Raw genomic sequence first — 16,713 nt, 5'->3', positions numbered from 1 at the left:
ACTAGAATCTCTCTGTTACAAAATCTCAACTCAAGCTGGAGTCATGGTTTATGTCAAACTCCATTTGCTATGAATATTATGTTCTCTTTTAATTCCAGTTCTTGATTAAAAGATTTTTCTCATCGTAAACTCTTTCGAATAAATCTATCTGTCTGCCAGAACTTGAAACATCAAGAACAATTAAATGAACATAGGATTTTATCTCTATTTACTTAGAGGAACAGATTCCTTCTTGATCAACACCTACCTCCATATATAACTAGCAGAGCCAACACATGCCCATATACCCATACATAGTACAAGTATGAAAGCGAGATCAAACTCAAACTACCTATATACAAGATAATCGTGCTATCTCGTGTCTAAAGATTATATGCATCGATATGATTTATGACAAAACATTGACAAGAGTAAACTCCATGTGCTTGTCATAAGTGTCACCGGTTCGACCTACTTATCATTTATAAGTGCCTATCAAGTTTGTTATATGGCATGAGACTCACCATTCCATCTTATTTATATCTCATATAAATAACTTGGGAACAAACATGAATACAATCTTTCTGGATAAGTCATGTCCTCATTATAAAGTATCCTCGATTGTGAACCTATTTATGATACTTTGTGCTAGAAATATTGTCACTCATATTCTTAACAACTTAAGAATAATATTTCTAACAAAATATCAATGGACCTTTTCTATTACACATAAATATATTATGTAAACGGAAAAGTGGAAATGCCTTTTATTATTAAAATATGTACAAGATACATACTAAATGATATGCTCTAGGGCATACTACTAACAATCTCCCACTAGCACTAGAGCCATTCATTACAATATCTTAGACCTATCTTCTCAAGATGTCGGTCTAACTGAGTCTGTGACATAGGCTTAGTGAATGGATCACCGGATTTTCACCGATGCTATTTTCGCATGGCTACATCGCCGCCCAACTATTTCTCCGATAATGTGGTAGCGCCTTTCTATGTGTTTGGATTTCGGTGAGACCTTGGTTCCTTAGCTCGTATGATCGCTCCATTATTGTCACGATGTAATGGAACTGCGACTCAATGGAAGGAACTACTGTAAGTTCATCACGAACTTCTTTATCCAAAGCGACTTCTTTTTGCAAGATTCGATGCAGAATATATTCGACCTCGAGTGGAATCTGCAATGCGTGCTCGCTTGGAACTCTTCCAACCGATCGCACCTCCATTACAAATGAACACATATCCAGAGGTAGACTTTCTATCATCAATATCCGATTGGAAATCGAATCGTGATAACCATCCAATTGCAAGTCTCCACCTCCATAAATCAAGAATAAATCCTTAGTTCTTCTCAAGTACTTAAGGATATTCTTGACAGCTATCCAGTGTTCCAAACCTGGATTGGATTGATACCTGCTAGTCAAACTAACAGCATATGCGATATCCGGCCTAGTACACAACATTGCATACATTAAACTTTCAATATCCGAAGCATATGGAATCCTGGCCATCTTATCTCTTTCTTCAGGTGTCTTTGGAGACATCTCTTTAGAAAGGTGGATACCATGTCCCACTGGTAACAATCCTCTCTTGGAATCAAGCATGTTAAACCTCTTTAACACCTTTTCCAAGTATAGACTTTGGGATAAACCAATTATTCTTTTCGCTCTATCTCTATAAATGCGAATCCCAAGAATATAGGTTGCCTCCCCTAAGTCTTTCATGGAGAATGTATTTGACAACCATACCTTTATAGTCGTTAACATACCTGTATCATTACCCATCAACAGTATGTCATCCACATATAAGACAAGGAAAGTGATAGCACTGTCACTAACCTTCTTATATACACATGGCTCATCCTCATTTTTGATAAAACCAAAAGATTTAATGGCTTCATCAAAACGGATGTTCCAACTCCTCGATGCTTGTTTCAACCCATAAATGGATCGCTTTAGCTTGCATACCTTGGAACCATCTTGGGATTCAAATCCCCTAGGTTGTTCCATGAAAATGTTTTCTTCAATGTATCCATTGAGAAAAGCTGTTTTGACATCCATCTGCCAAATCTCATAATCATAGTATGCAGCTATTGCTAATAAAATCCTAATTGATTTAAGCATGGCAACAAAGCAGAAAGTCTCCTCATAGTCTATTCCTTGCCTTTGGCGAAACCCTTTCGCTACTAGCCTTGCCTTATAGGTCTCTACCTTTCCATCAGAACCAATTTTCTTCTTGAAAACCCATTTGTTCCCTATAGGTACAATACCTTCAGGTGGGTCAACAAGATCCCAAACTTGTTTCTTATACATGGAATCAATCTCGGATTTCATAGCATCAATCCATTTTGAAGAGTCTATATCTGATATAGCTTCTTCATAGGTAAGTGGATCATCTCCATGATCTACTTCTTCATGAGTAGACAACTCTTGTTCTTCTTCATGAAGAAAACCATATCTCACTGGTGGGTGAGATACCCTGGTTGTTCTACGAGGAACAGCTGTAGATATTTCATCAATGGGTATAGGTAGACTAGATGGATCTATATCCATCTAATCTGTTGATTGGTCAGAATTCTCCAATTCTAACTCTATTTGCCTTCCTTTGCCTCCTTCTTGAACAAACTGTTGTTCAAGAAATGTGGCATCTCTACTTATCACAACCTTTTGTGAAGTAGGCAAATAAAAATAATATCCAAAACTATCTTTTGGATATCCAACAAATTGACCTCTTTCTGATCTGGTCTCCAATTTATCAGTGTTCAGCTTTTTGATATAAGCTGGACAACCCCAAATCTTAACATGCTTAAGACTTGGTTTTCTTCCATGCCATATCTCATAAGGTGTGGAAGAAACTAATTTTGATGGAATCCTATTCAGAATATATAAAGCTGATTCTAATGCAAATCCCCAAAAGGAGATTGGCATATCAGTATAGCTCATCATACTACGTACCATATCCAATAGGGTACGATTTCTCCTTCGGATACACCATTTAGCATGTGGCGTTCTGGAGGAGTCACCGAGAAACAATGCCATGCTCTCTCAAGTATTCATCAAATTCAGTACTCAAATATTCACCTCCACGATCTGATCGAAGAGCTTTAATACTTTTTCCTGTTTGATTTTCTACTTCAGATTTAAATTCCTTAAACTTTTCAAAGGATTCATGTTTGTATTTCATCAAATACAAATACCCAAACCTTGATTTATCATCAGTAAAGGTAATAAAATAATGAAAGCCCCCTCTAGCCATTTCTTTAATTGGACCACATACATCACTATGTATTAGCTCCAAAATATTTTCAGCTCTTAGCCCCTGTCCAACAAAGGGTGATCTAGTCATTTTGCCCTGAAGGCAAGATTCACAAGTTGGAGTAGGCTCAGAGTCCAATAAGGATAGAATCCCCATTTTCTCCAATTTTGTAATCCTATCTTCTGCAACATGACATAACCTTAAGTGCCAAATATATTTTGAACTTGAGTTGGTTTTCACCACGGCATTGCTTTCATTTAGATTGCTATACTCTGGCCACTGGAAACACTTTCTTACTGGCAATGGAAACACTTTCCTGTTGGCAGTGGAAACACTTTCCTTTGCCTTCATCAGCTTTAGTCTTCATTTTCTGTTTAGCTATTTTCTTAGAAGGACCAGGAATATTAGGTTTCTTTTTCTTATTGCCCTTCTTCTCGTTGGACTTTCCAGCAGAAGAAGATGCAACCAAAGCTACCTCTTTTCCTTTATTGCCTGGCATATTCTTTTGGGCAATAACCAGCATGTTGAGTAAACCAGCTAAGGTGCATTCCTATTGATTCATATGGAAATTTGTCACAAAATTCCCAAAAGACTCAGGAAGGGACTGAAGGATCAAATCCATTTGTAGTTGGAAATCCATGTTGAAGTCAAGATGTTCCAACTGCTCAATCAGCCGAATCATCCTGTGGACATGATCCCCAACATTCTGTCCCTCAGACATCCTCATACGGAATAACTGTCTGGATATCTTATACCTAGCATTCCTGCTGTGCTCACCATACAACTCTTGTAGGTGAAGGAGGATCTCACTCGTACTCTGCATGTTCTCATGTTGCTTCTATAACTCATTACTCATAGAAGCAAGCATGTAACACTTAGCTCTCATATCATGCTCCTTCCACTTGTCCAAAGTTTCATGTTCCTCTTGTGTGGCCTCTGGAGGTAAGGGACCAGGAACATTTGAATCTAGAACATATCCTATATGTTCAAGATTCAGGACAAGTTTTAAATTTCTTAGCCAATCAGACAGATTAGGTCCTATCAACCTGTTGTGATCAAGTATGCTTAAAAGGATATTGGATGGTGGTGGTTGTTTTGTGCTCATTATTATCAGAAAATTAATTGCAGAAATAACCAGATTAATTAGTAAATGTATCATGTAATTAACCAAATATGATTATGGTCTTTTAATCAAATTGGTCCTCCCACTAACTTAGCGAATCCTACACTTCCAAAGTAGAAAACGGAAATCCTAGTTGGATGGATTTCTAGTGGGTGATCGAATTCTTATAATTCTATTGATCATCCTCAGGTACATCCATTATTGGAATTACAATAAACTATAAGTGAGCAACTCCTTGCCCATCACATCTCATGTGAGGTTCAATCCTTTACCTAGCCCCTAATGCTCAAAATCTCAGGTACATCCATTATTGACTTATCTTGCATTAGTTAAGTTGATCCCATTGAGCCAGTAATTATGCAAATAATTTTAATGTCCTCAGGTACATCTAATATTGGCCACCAAACCATTTACATATTTACAACATCTCATGCTTAACAATTATTCTTAAGAAAATCTCTTAAATTAATTGCTTCTCATGCAACTATTTAAAATTTCTTAAAATAATTGCCCCAATGGAGGACACCAGATGTTGTCCCTCTAGCTTGTCCACACCAAGAACACCTATGGCAGCCCTTGAATAACTTCTAAAGCTTTTTCTATTAATTAGAAAATCAAGTTCTGCCTTTTAAGAGATTAAAGATGTAAACAGGACACTAGAAATAATTTCTAGTGTTCTTAATTCAAGAGATTGATGGCTAATCTCTTTGAATTGATGAGAGATGAAGAGAAATAGCTGGAGAGGCTCAAAGTGGCGTGACAATTGAGAGTAGAGGCTGCTGGTTATGTTTTCTTTTCATAACCACACTTAAATAGCTAGGTTAACACATTAAACCCTAGCCACATGTCACCTTTTGATTAGCTCTAGGTTTAAGTGACCCAATCACATTGTGCCAAGTGTCAAACCTATATTTAATCTTGATTTTAATCATCTTACATGATTGAAAAAAAAAACATTTGGCAAGCTTATGTGTTATGCCATGTGTCACCATCTCATGGTGCCACTTGTCACACTGTGAAATGACCAAAATGCCCCTGTGTCTTAATTTTGAGTTCTTAACCCAAAATAATTATTTTCTTCTTCTAATTAATTTATATCAAATATAAATTAATTAATTAATCTCTACTAATTAATTTCTCATCAATTAAATTCATATTTAAACACTTTAAATATAAATTTAATTTATACTACACATCCAATAATCTAGATTTGGTTTCAAGTCATGCTAGGGACTTTGCAATTTAATTGCAAACCAAATCTATTTAATTAATCAATTAAACTCTTTAATTAATTAATTAAATCATATTTAAATAGGTGATAACTTGTGTATGCGTGTGACTTACTAGGCTCATCACTAATTGGCAATGAGACATGATATCAACTCTTAATATCATCAGAACTCTTTCTTACCATAAATGATTTCTCTAAATCATTTTATGAACCTCATAGACCATGGTTAACACCTAGCACAAAGATGCCATGGCCACCCAATTGGTAATAAGATTTACCTTAAATGAACCTATAATCATATGTTACCATGCACTAGAATCTCTCATTACAAAATCCCAACTCAAAGTGAGTCATGGTTTATGTCAAACTCCATTTGCTATGAATATTATGTTCTCTTTTAATTCAGTTCTTGATTAAAAGATTTTCTCATCGAAACTCTTTTACGAATAAATCTATCTGTCTAGCCAGAACTTGAAACATCAAGAACAATTAAATGAACATAGGATTTTATCTCTATTTACTTAGAGGAACAGATTCCTTCTTGATCAACACCTACCTCCATATATAACTAGCAGGAGCCAACACATGCCCATATACCCATACATAGTACAAGTATGAAAGCAGTATCAAACTCAAACTACCTATATACAAGATAATTGTGCTATCTCAGGTCTAAAGATTATATGCACTGATATGATTTATGACAAAACATTGACAAGAGTAAACTCCATGTGCTTGTCATAAGTGTCACTGGTTCGGCCTACTTATCATTTATAAGTGCCTGTCAAGTTTGTTATATGGCATGAGACTCACCATTCCATCTTATTTATATCTCATATAAATAACTTGGGAACAAACATGAATACAATCTTTCTGGATAAGTCATGTCCTCATTATGAAGTATCCTCGATTGTGAACCTATTTATGATACTTTATGCTAGAAATATTGTCACTCATATTCTTAACAACTTAAGAATAATATTTCTAACAAAATATCAATGGACCTTTTCTATTACACATAAATATATTATGTAAACGGAAAAGTGGAAATGCCTTTTATTATTAAAATATGTACAAGATACATACTAAATGATATGCTCTAGGGCATACTACTAATAAAACACCCAGGTAGGGAGTCCAGATCTTAAGGATATCCATACAGTGTGTGATTTTCCGAATGTCTTTCCTGATGAATTATCAGGATTACCCTCGGAAAGAGAGGTGCAGTTTGAGATAGAGGTGATGCTAGGAGTGGAGTTAATCTCTTTCACTCCATATAGGATGGCACTTGCTAAATTGAAAGAATTGAATGTACAGTTGTAGGAGTTGCTAGATAAAGTGTTTATACGCCCCAGTGTGTCATCGTGGGGAGTACCAGTGTCATTTGTTAAGAAGAATGATGGTACTCTCTGTCTGTATATAGACTACAGACAACAAAACAAGGTGACAGTGAAGAATAGGTATCCTCTACCAAGGATAGATGATTTGTTTGATAAGCTAAAAGATGCAATTGTGTTCTATAAGATAGATATGAGATCGGGATACTACCAGTTGAGGGTGCAAGAGCAAAGCATTCCCAAAACTGCTTTTAGGATTCGATATGGCCACTATGAATTTTTGGTGATGCCATTCGGGTTGACTAACGCTCTGGCTGCATTTATGAATCTGATAAACACAATCTTCAGGCCATACCTTGATCAGTTTGTGGTAGTGTTTATTGATGATATTCTAGTGTATTCAAAGAATGCAGAAGAACATGATAGGCACCTGAGAATTGTACTACATACTTTGAGGAAAAAATAGTTGTATGCTAAACTATCCAATGTGAATTTTGGCTGAAGGAGATTACCTTTTTAGGGTATATTGTATTGGCAGAGGGCATTAAGGTGGATCCTAGCAATGTAGAAGCCATTCTTAATTGGAAGCTGCCCAGGAATGTTACAGAAGTTCACAGTTTTCTCGGGTTAGCCAGTTATTACTGCAGATTTGTGAAGGGATTTTCTATGATAGCTTCCCCATTAACTAAATCACTGCGAAAGGTTGTTAAATTCAAATGGACTGATAGGTGTCAAGAGAGCTTTGATAGGTTAAAGAAGTATTTGACAGAAGCTCCAGTCTTGAATTTACCTATGTTAGTAGCATGCCCTAGAGCAAATCATTTAGTATGTATCTTGTACATATTTTATTAATAAAAGGCATTTCCACTTTTCCGTTTACATAATATATTTATGTGTAATAGAAAAGGTCCATTGATATTTTGTTAGAAATATTATTCTTAAGTTGTTAAGAATATGAGTGATAATATTTCTAGCACAAAGTATCATAAATAGGTTCACAATCGAGGATACTTCATACTAAGGACATGACTTATCGTAAAGATTGTATTCATGTTTGTTCCCAAGTTATTTATATGAGATATAAATAAGATGGAATGGTGAGCCTCATGCCATATAACAAACATGATAGGCACTTATAAATGATAAGTAGTAGAACAGTGACACTTATGACAAGCACATGGAGTTTACTCTTGTCAATGTTTTGTCATAAATCAAATCAGTGCATATAACCTTTAGACCTGAGATAGCACAGTTATCTTGTATATAGGTAGTTTGAGTTTAATACTGCTTTCATACTTGTACTGTGTATGGGTATATGCGCATCTGTTAGCTCCTACTAGTTATAGATGGAGGTAGGTGTTGATCAAGATGGAATCTGTTCCTCTAAGTAAATAGAGTTAAAATCCTATGTTTATTTAATTGTTCTTGATGTTTCAAGTTCCAGGCCAGGACAGATAGATTTATTGTAAAAGAGTTTCGATGAGAAAAAATCTTTTTAATCAAGAACTGGAATTAAAAGAGAACATAATATTTATAGCAAATGGAGTTTGACATAAACCATGACTCCAGCTTGAGTTGGGATTTTGCAACAGAGAGATTCTAGTGTATGGTAACATATGATTATAGTTTCATTTAAGGTAAACCTTATTACTAATTGGGTGGTCATGGCATGCTATGCTAGGTGTTAACCATGGTCTATGAGGTTTATGAAATGATTTAGAGAAATCATTTATGGTAAGAAAGAGTTCTGATGATATTAAGAGTTGATATCATGTCTCATTGCCAATTAGTGATGAGCCTAGTAAGTCACCCACATACACAAGTTATCACCTATTTAAATATGATTTAATTAATTAATTAAAGAGTTTAATTGATTAATTAAATAGGTTTGGTTTGCAATTAAATTGCAAAGTCCCTAGCATGACTTGAAACCAAATCTAGATTATTGGATGTATAGTATAAGTAAAATTTATATTTAAAGTGTTTAAATATGAATTTAATTAATGAGAAATTAATTAATTAATTTATATTTGATATAAATTAGAAGAAGAAAAAAATTATTATTTTGGGTTAAGAACTCAAAATTAAAACACAGGGGCATTTTGGTCATTTCACAGTGTGACAAGTGGCACCATGAGATGGTGACACATGGCATAACACATAAGCTTGCCAAATGTTTTTTTTTTTAATCATGTAAGATGATTAAAATCAAGATTAAATATAGGCTTGACACTTGGCGCAATGTGATTGGGTCACTTAAACCTAGAGCTAATCAAAGGGTGACATGTGGCAAGGGTTAAATGTGTTAACCTAGCTATTTAAGTGTTATTATGAAAAGAAAAAACAACCAGTAGCCACTCCTCTCCTTTTTCACGCCATTTTGAGGCTTTTCATCTATTTTTCTTCATCTCTCATCAATTCAAAGAGATTAGCCATCAATCTCTTGAATTAAGAACACTAGAAATTGTTTATAGTGTCCTATTTGCATCTCTAATCTCTTAAAAGGCAAAACTTGAATTTCTAATTAATAGAAAAAGCTTTAGAAGCTGTTCAAGGGCTGCCATAGGTGTTTTTGGTGTGGACAAGCTAGAGGGACAACATCTGGTATCCTGAAGACGAATCTCAAAGGCGCAGACACGCTGCAGTGCATCAAGAGGTTAGTGTAATCGTTCTTGATTTAATCTAGGGTTTTAAAATTAATCCGATTAATTTTAAAATCTTAAATGGCAAATAAAGATCCAAAAACATATTAAAATAGTTTTAATATGTTGTTTATCATTGAAATCAAATAGATAAAAATAAATCTTGCATGATGCATGTGACCCTAGGTGAAAATTTTTGAATTCAATGGTATAAACTTGTGTTTTTCACGCTTCCGTTCCTTCAATTGGTATCAGAGCCACTATATTTGCCATTTAGATTGATGTATATATGATTTAATTGTGTGTTTGTGAAGGAACGGAAGCGTGAAAAACACAAGTTTATACCATTGAATTCAAAAATTTTCACCTAGGGTCACATGCACCATGCAAGATTTATTTTTATCTATTTGATTTCAATGATAAACAACATATTAAAACTCTTTTAATATGTTTTTGGATCTGTATTTTCCATTTAAGATTTTAAAATTAATCAGATTAATTTTAGAACCCTAGATTAAATCAAGAACGATTACACTAACCTCTTGATGCACTGCAGCGTGTCTGCGCCTTTGAGATTCGTCTTCAGGACACCAGATGTTGTCCCTCTAGCTTGTCCACACCAAGAACACCTATGGCAGCCCTTGAACAGATTCTAAAGCCTTTTCTATTAATTAGAAATTCAAGTTCTGCCTTTTAAGCGATTAGAGATGTAAACAGGACACTAGAAACAATTTCTAGTGTTCTTAATTCAAGAGATTGATGGCTAATCTCTTTGAATTGATGAGAGATGAAGAGAAATAGCTGGAGAGGCTCAAAGTGGCGTGACAATTGAGAGGAGTGGCTGCTGGTTATGTTTTCTTTTCATAACCACACTTAAATAGCTAGGTTAACACATTAAACCCTAGCCACATGTCACCTTTTGATTAGCTCTAGGTTTAAGTGACCCAATCACATTGTGCCAAGTGTCAAACCTATATTTAATCTTGATTTTAATCATCTTACATGATTAAAAAAAAACATTTGGCAAGCTTATGTGTTATGCCATGTGTCACCATCTCATGGTGCCACTTGTCACACTGTGAAATGACCAAAATGCCCCTGTGTCTTAATTTTGAGTTCTTAACCCAAAATAATTATTTTCTTCTTCTAATTAATTTATATCAAATATAAATTAATTAATTAATCTCTACTAATTAATTTCTCATCAATTAAATTCATATTTAAACACTTTAAATATAAATTTAATTTATACTACACATCCAATAATCTAGATTTGGTTTCAAGTCATGCTAGGGACTTTGCAGTTTAATTGCAAACCAAATCTATTTAATTAATCAATTAAACTCTTTAATTAATTAATTAAATCATATTTAAATAGGTGATAACTTGTGTATGTGTGTGACTTACTAGGCTTATCACTAATTGGCAATGAGACATGATATCAACTCTTAATATCATCAGAACTCTTTCTTACCATAAATGATTTCTCTAAATCATTTTATGAACCTCATAGACCATGGTTAACACCTAGCATAGCATGCCATGGCCACCCAATTAGTAATAAGATTTACCTTAAATGAACCTATAATCATATGTTACCATTCACTAGAATCTCTCTGTTACAAAATCCCAACTCAAGCTGGAGTCATGGTTTATGTCAAACTCCATTTGCTATGAATATTATGTTCTCTTTTAATTCCAGTTCTTGATTAAAAGATTTTTCTCATTAGAAACTCTTTTCTGAATAAATCTATCTGTCCTGGCCAGGAACTTGAAACATCAAGAACAATTAAATGAACATAGGATTTTATCTCTATTTACTTAGAGGAACAGATTCCTTCTTGATCAACACCGACCTCCATATATAACTAGCAGGAGCCAACACATGCCCATATACCCATACATAGTACAAGTATGAAAGCAGTATCAAACTCAAACTACCTATATACAAGATAACTGTGCTATCTCAGGTCTAAAGATTATATGCACTGATATGATTTATGACAAAACATTGACAAGAGTACACTCCATGTGCTTGTCATAAGTGTCACTGGTTCGGCCTACTTATCATTTATAAGTGCCTATCAAGTTTGTTATATGGCATGAGACTCACCATTCTATCTTATTTATATCTCATATAAATAACTTGGGAACAAACATGAATACAATCTTTCTGGATAAGTCATGTCCTCATTATGAAGTATCCTCGATTGTGAACCTATTTATGATACTTTGTGCTAGAAATATTGTCACTCATATTCTTAACAACTTAAGAATAATATTTCTAACAAAATATCAATGGACCTTTTCTATTACACATAAATATATTATGTAAACGGAAAAGTGGAAATGCCTTTTATTATTAAAATATGTACAAGATACATACTAAATGATATGCTCTAGGGCATACTACTAATAAAACACCCAGGTAGGGAGTCCAGATCTTAAGGATATCCATACAGTGTGTGATTTTCCGAATGTCTTTCCTGATGAATTATCAGGATTACCCTCGGAAATAGAGGTGCAGTTTGAGATAGAGGTGATGCTAGGAGTGGAGTTAATCTCTATCACTCCATATAGGATGGCACTTGCTAAATTGAAAGAATTGAATGTACAGTTGTAGGAGTTGCTAGATAAAGTGTTTATACGCCCCAGTGTGTCATCGTGGGGAGTACCAGTGTCATTTGTTAAGAAGAAGGATGGTACTCTCTGTCTGTATATAGACTACAGACAACAAAACAAGGTGACAGTGAAGAATAGATATCCTCTACCAAGGATAGATGATTTGTTTGATAAGCTAAAAGATGCAATTGTGTTCTCTAAGATAGATATGAGATCGGGATACTACCAGTTGAGGGTGCAAGAGCAAAGCATTCCCAAAACTGCTTTTAGGATTCGATATGGCCACTATGAATTTTTGGTGATGCCATTCGGGTTGACTAACGCTCTGGCTGCATTTATGAATCTGATAAACACAATCTTCAGGCCATACCTTGATCAGTTTGTGGTAGTGTTTATTGATGATATTCTAGTGTATTCAAAGAATGCAGAAGAACATGATAGGCACCTGAGAATTGTACTACATACTTTGAGGAAAAAATAGTTGTATGCTAAACTATCCAATGTGAATTTTGGCTGAAGGAGATTACCTTTTTAGGGTATATTGTATTGGCAGAGGGCATTAAGGTGGATCCTAGCAATGTAGAAGCCATTCTTAATTGGAAGCTGCCCAGGAATGTTACAGAAGTTCACAGTTTTCTCGGGTTAGCCAGTTATTACTGCAGATTTGTGAAGGGATTTTCTATGATAGCTTCCCCATTAACTAAATCACTGCGAAAGGTTGTTAAATTCAAATGGACTGATAGGTGTCAAGAGAGCTTTGATAGGTTAAAGAAGTATTTGACAGAAGCTCCAGTCTTGAATTTACCTATGTTAGTAGCATGCCCTAGAGCAAATCATTTAGTATGTATCTTGTACATATTTTATTAATAAAAGGCATTTCCACTTTTCCGTTTACATAATATATTTATGTGTAATAGAAAAGGTCCATTGATATTTTGTTAGAAATATTATTCTTAAGTTGTTAAGAATATGAGTGATAATATTTCTAGCACAAAGTATCATAAATAGGTTCACAATCGAGGATACTTCATACTAAGGACATGACTTATCCAGAAAGATTGTATTCATGTTTGTTCCCAAGTTATTTATATGAGATATAAATAAGATGGAATGGTGAGCCTCATGCCATATAACAAACATGATAGGCACTTATAAATGATAAGTAGGCCGAACCAGTGACACTTATGACAAGCACATGGAGTTTACTCTTGTCAATGTTTTGTCATAAATCAAATCAGTGCATATAACCTTTAGACCTGAGATAGCACAGTTATCTTGTATATAGGTAGTTTGAGTTTAATACTGCTTTCATACTTGTACTGTGTATGGGTATATGCGCATCTGTTAGCTCCTACTAGTTATAGATGGAGGTAGGTGTTGATCAAGATGGAATCTGTTCCTCTAAGTAAATAGAGTTAAAATCCTATGTTTATTTAATTGTTCTTGATGTTTCAAGTTCCTGGCCAGGACAGATAGATTTATTCAGAAAAGAGTTTCTGATGAGAAAAAATCTTTTTAATCAAGAACTGGAATTAAAAGAGAACATAATATTTATAGCAAATGGAGTTTGACATAAACCATGACTCCAGCTTGAGTTGGGATTTTGCAACAGAGAGATTCTAGTGTATGGTAACATATGATTATAGTTTCATTTAAGGTAAACCTTATTACTAATTGGGTGGCCATGGCATGCTATGCTAGGTGTTAACCATGGTCTATGAGGTTCATAAAATGATTTAGAGAAATCATTTATGGTAAGAAAGAGTTCTGATGATATTAAGAGTTGATATCATGTCTCATTGCCAATTAGTGATGAGCCTAGTAAGTCACACACATATACAAGTTATCACCTATTTAAATATGATTTAATTAATTAATTAAAGAGTTTAATAGATTAATTAAATAGGTTTGGTTTGCAATTAAATTGCAAAGTCCCTAGCATGACTTGAAATCAAATCTAGATTATTGGATGTATAGTATAAGCAAAATTTATATTTAAAGTGTTTAAATATGAATTTAATTAATGAGAAATTAATTAATTAATTTATATTTGATATAAATTAGAAGAAGAAAAAAATTATTATTTTGGGTTAAGAACTCAAAATTAAAACACAGGGGCATTTTGGTCATTTCACAGTGTGACACGTGGCACCATGAGATGGTGACACATGGGATTACACATAAGCTTGCCAAATGTTTTTTAATCATGTAAGATGATTAAAATCAAGATTAAATATAGGTTTGACACTTGGCACAATGTGATTGGGTCACTTAAACCTAGAGCTAATCAAAGGGTGACATGTGGCAAGGGTTAAATGTGTTAACCTAGCTATTTAAGTGTTATTATGAAAAGAAAAAACAACCAGTAGCCACTCCTCTCCTTTTTCACGCCATTTTGAGGCTTTTCATCTATTTTTCTTCATCTCTCATCAATTCAAAGAGATTAGCCATCAATCTCTTGAATTAAGAACACTAGAAATTGTTTCTGGTGTCCTGTTTGCATCTCTAATCTCTTAAAAGGCAGAACTTGAATTTCTAATTAATAGAAAAAGCTTTAGAAGCTGTTCAAGGGCTGCCATAGGTGTTTTTGGTGTGGACAAGCTAGAGGGACAACATCTGGTATCCTGAAGACGAATCTCAAAGCCGCCGACACGCTGCAGTGCATCAAGAGGTTAGTGTAATCGTTCTTGATTTAATCTAGGGTTTTAAAATTAATCTGATTAATTTTAAAATCTTAAATGGCAAATAAAGATCCAAAAACATATTAAAATAGTTTTAATATGTTGTTTATCATTGAAATCAAATAGATAAAAATAAATCTTGCATGATGCATGTGACCCTAGGTGAAAATTTTTGAATTCAATGGTATAAACTTGTGTTTTTCACGCCTGCCTTCAATTGTTATCAGACACACTATATTTGCCATTTAGATTGATGTATATATGATTTAATTGTGTGTTTGTGAAGGAACGGAAGCGTGAAAAACACAAGTTTATACCATTGAATTCAAAAATTTTCACCTAGGGTCACATACACCATGCAAGATTTATTTTTATCTATTTGATTTCAATGATAAACAACATATTAAAACTCTTTTAATATGTTTTTGGATCTGTATTTTCCATTTAAGATTTTAAAATTAATCAGATTAATTTTAGAACCCTAGATTAAATCAAGAACGATTACACTAACCTCTTGATGCAACTGCAGTGTCTGCGCCTTTGAGATTCGTCTTCAGGACACCAGATGTTGTCCCTCTAGCTTGTCCACACCAAGAACACCTATGGCAGCCCTTGAACAGCTTCTAAAGCCTTTTCTATTAATTAGAAATTCAAGTTCTGCCTTTTAAGCGATTAGAGATGTAAACAGGACACTAGAAACAATTTCTAGTGTTCTTAATTCAAGAGATTGATGGCTAATCTCTTTGAATTGATGAGAGATGAAGAGAAATAGCTGGAGAGGCTCAAAGTGGCGTGACAATTGAGAGGAGTGGCTGCTGGTTATGTTTTCTTTTCATAACCACACTTAAATAGCTAGGTTAACACATTAAACCCTAGCCACATGTCACCTTTTGATTAGCTCTAGGTTTAAGTGACCCAATCACATTGTGCCAAGTGTCAAACCTATATTTAATCTTGATTTTAATCATCTTACATGATTAAAAAAACATTTGGCAAGCTTATGTGTTATGCCATGTGTCACCATCTCATGGTGCCACGTGTCACAATCGTGAAATGACCAAAATGCCCTGTGTCTTAATTTTGAGTTCTTAACCCAAAATAATTATTTTCTTCTTCTAATTAATTTATATCAAATATAAATTAATTAATTAATCTCTATTAATTAATTTCTCATCAATTAAATTCATATTTAAACACTTTAAATATAAATTTAATTTATACTACACATCCAATAATCTAGATTTGGTTTCAAGTCATGCTAGGGACTTTGCAATTTAATTGCAAACCAAATCTATTTAATTAATCAATTAAACTCTTTAATTAATTAATTAAATCATATTTAAATAGGTGATAACTTGTGTATGTGTGTGACTTACTAGGCTCATCACTAATTGGCAATGAGACATGATATCAACTCTTAATATCATCAGAACTCTTTCTTACCATAAATGATTTCTCTAAATCATTTTATGAACCTCATAGACCATGGTTAACACCTAGCATAGCATGCCATGGCCACCCAATTAGTAATAAGATTTACCTTAAATGAACCTATAATCATATGTTACCATTCACTAGAATCTCTCATTACAAAATCCCAACTCAAGCCGAGTCATGGTTTATGTCAAACTCCATTTGCTATGAATATTATGTTCTCTTTAATTCCAGTTCTTGATTAAAAGATTTTTCTCATCGTAAACTCTTTCTCAATAAATCTATCTGTCTGCCAGAACTAGAAACATCAAGAACAATTAAATGAACATAGGATTTTATCTCTATTTACTTAGAGGAACAGATTCCTTCTTGATCAACACATACCTCCATATAT

The sequence above is a fragment of the Hevea brasiliensis genome, chromosome 16, assembly GCF_030052815.1.
Source record: "Hevea brasiliensis isolate MT/VB/25A 57/8 chromosome 16, ASM3005281v1, whole genome shotgun sequence".
Lineage (NCBI taxonomy): Eukaryota > Viridiplantae > Streptophyta > Magnoliopsida > Malpighiales > Euphorbiaceae > Hevea > Hevea brasiliensis.
Note: the sequence above shows the minus strand (reverse complement) of the source record.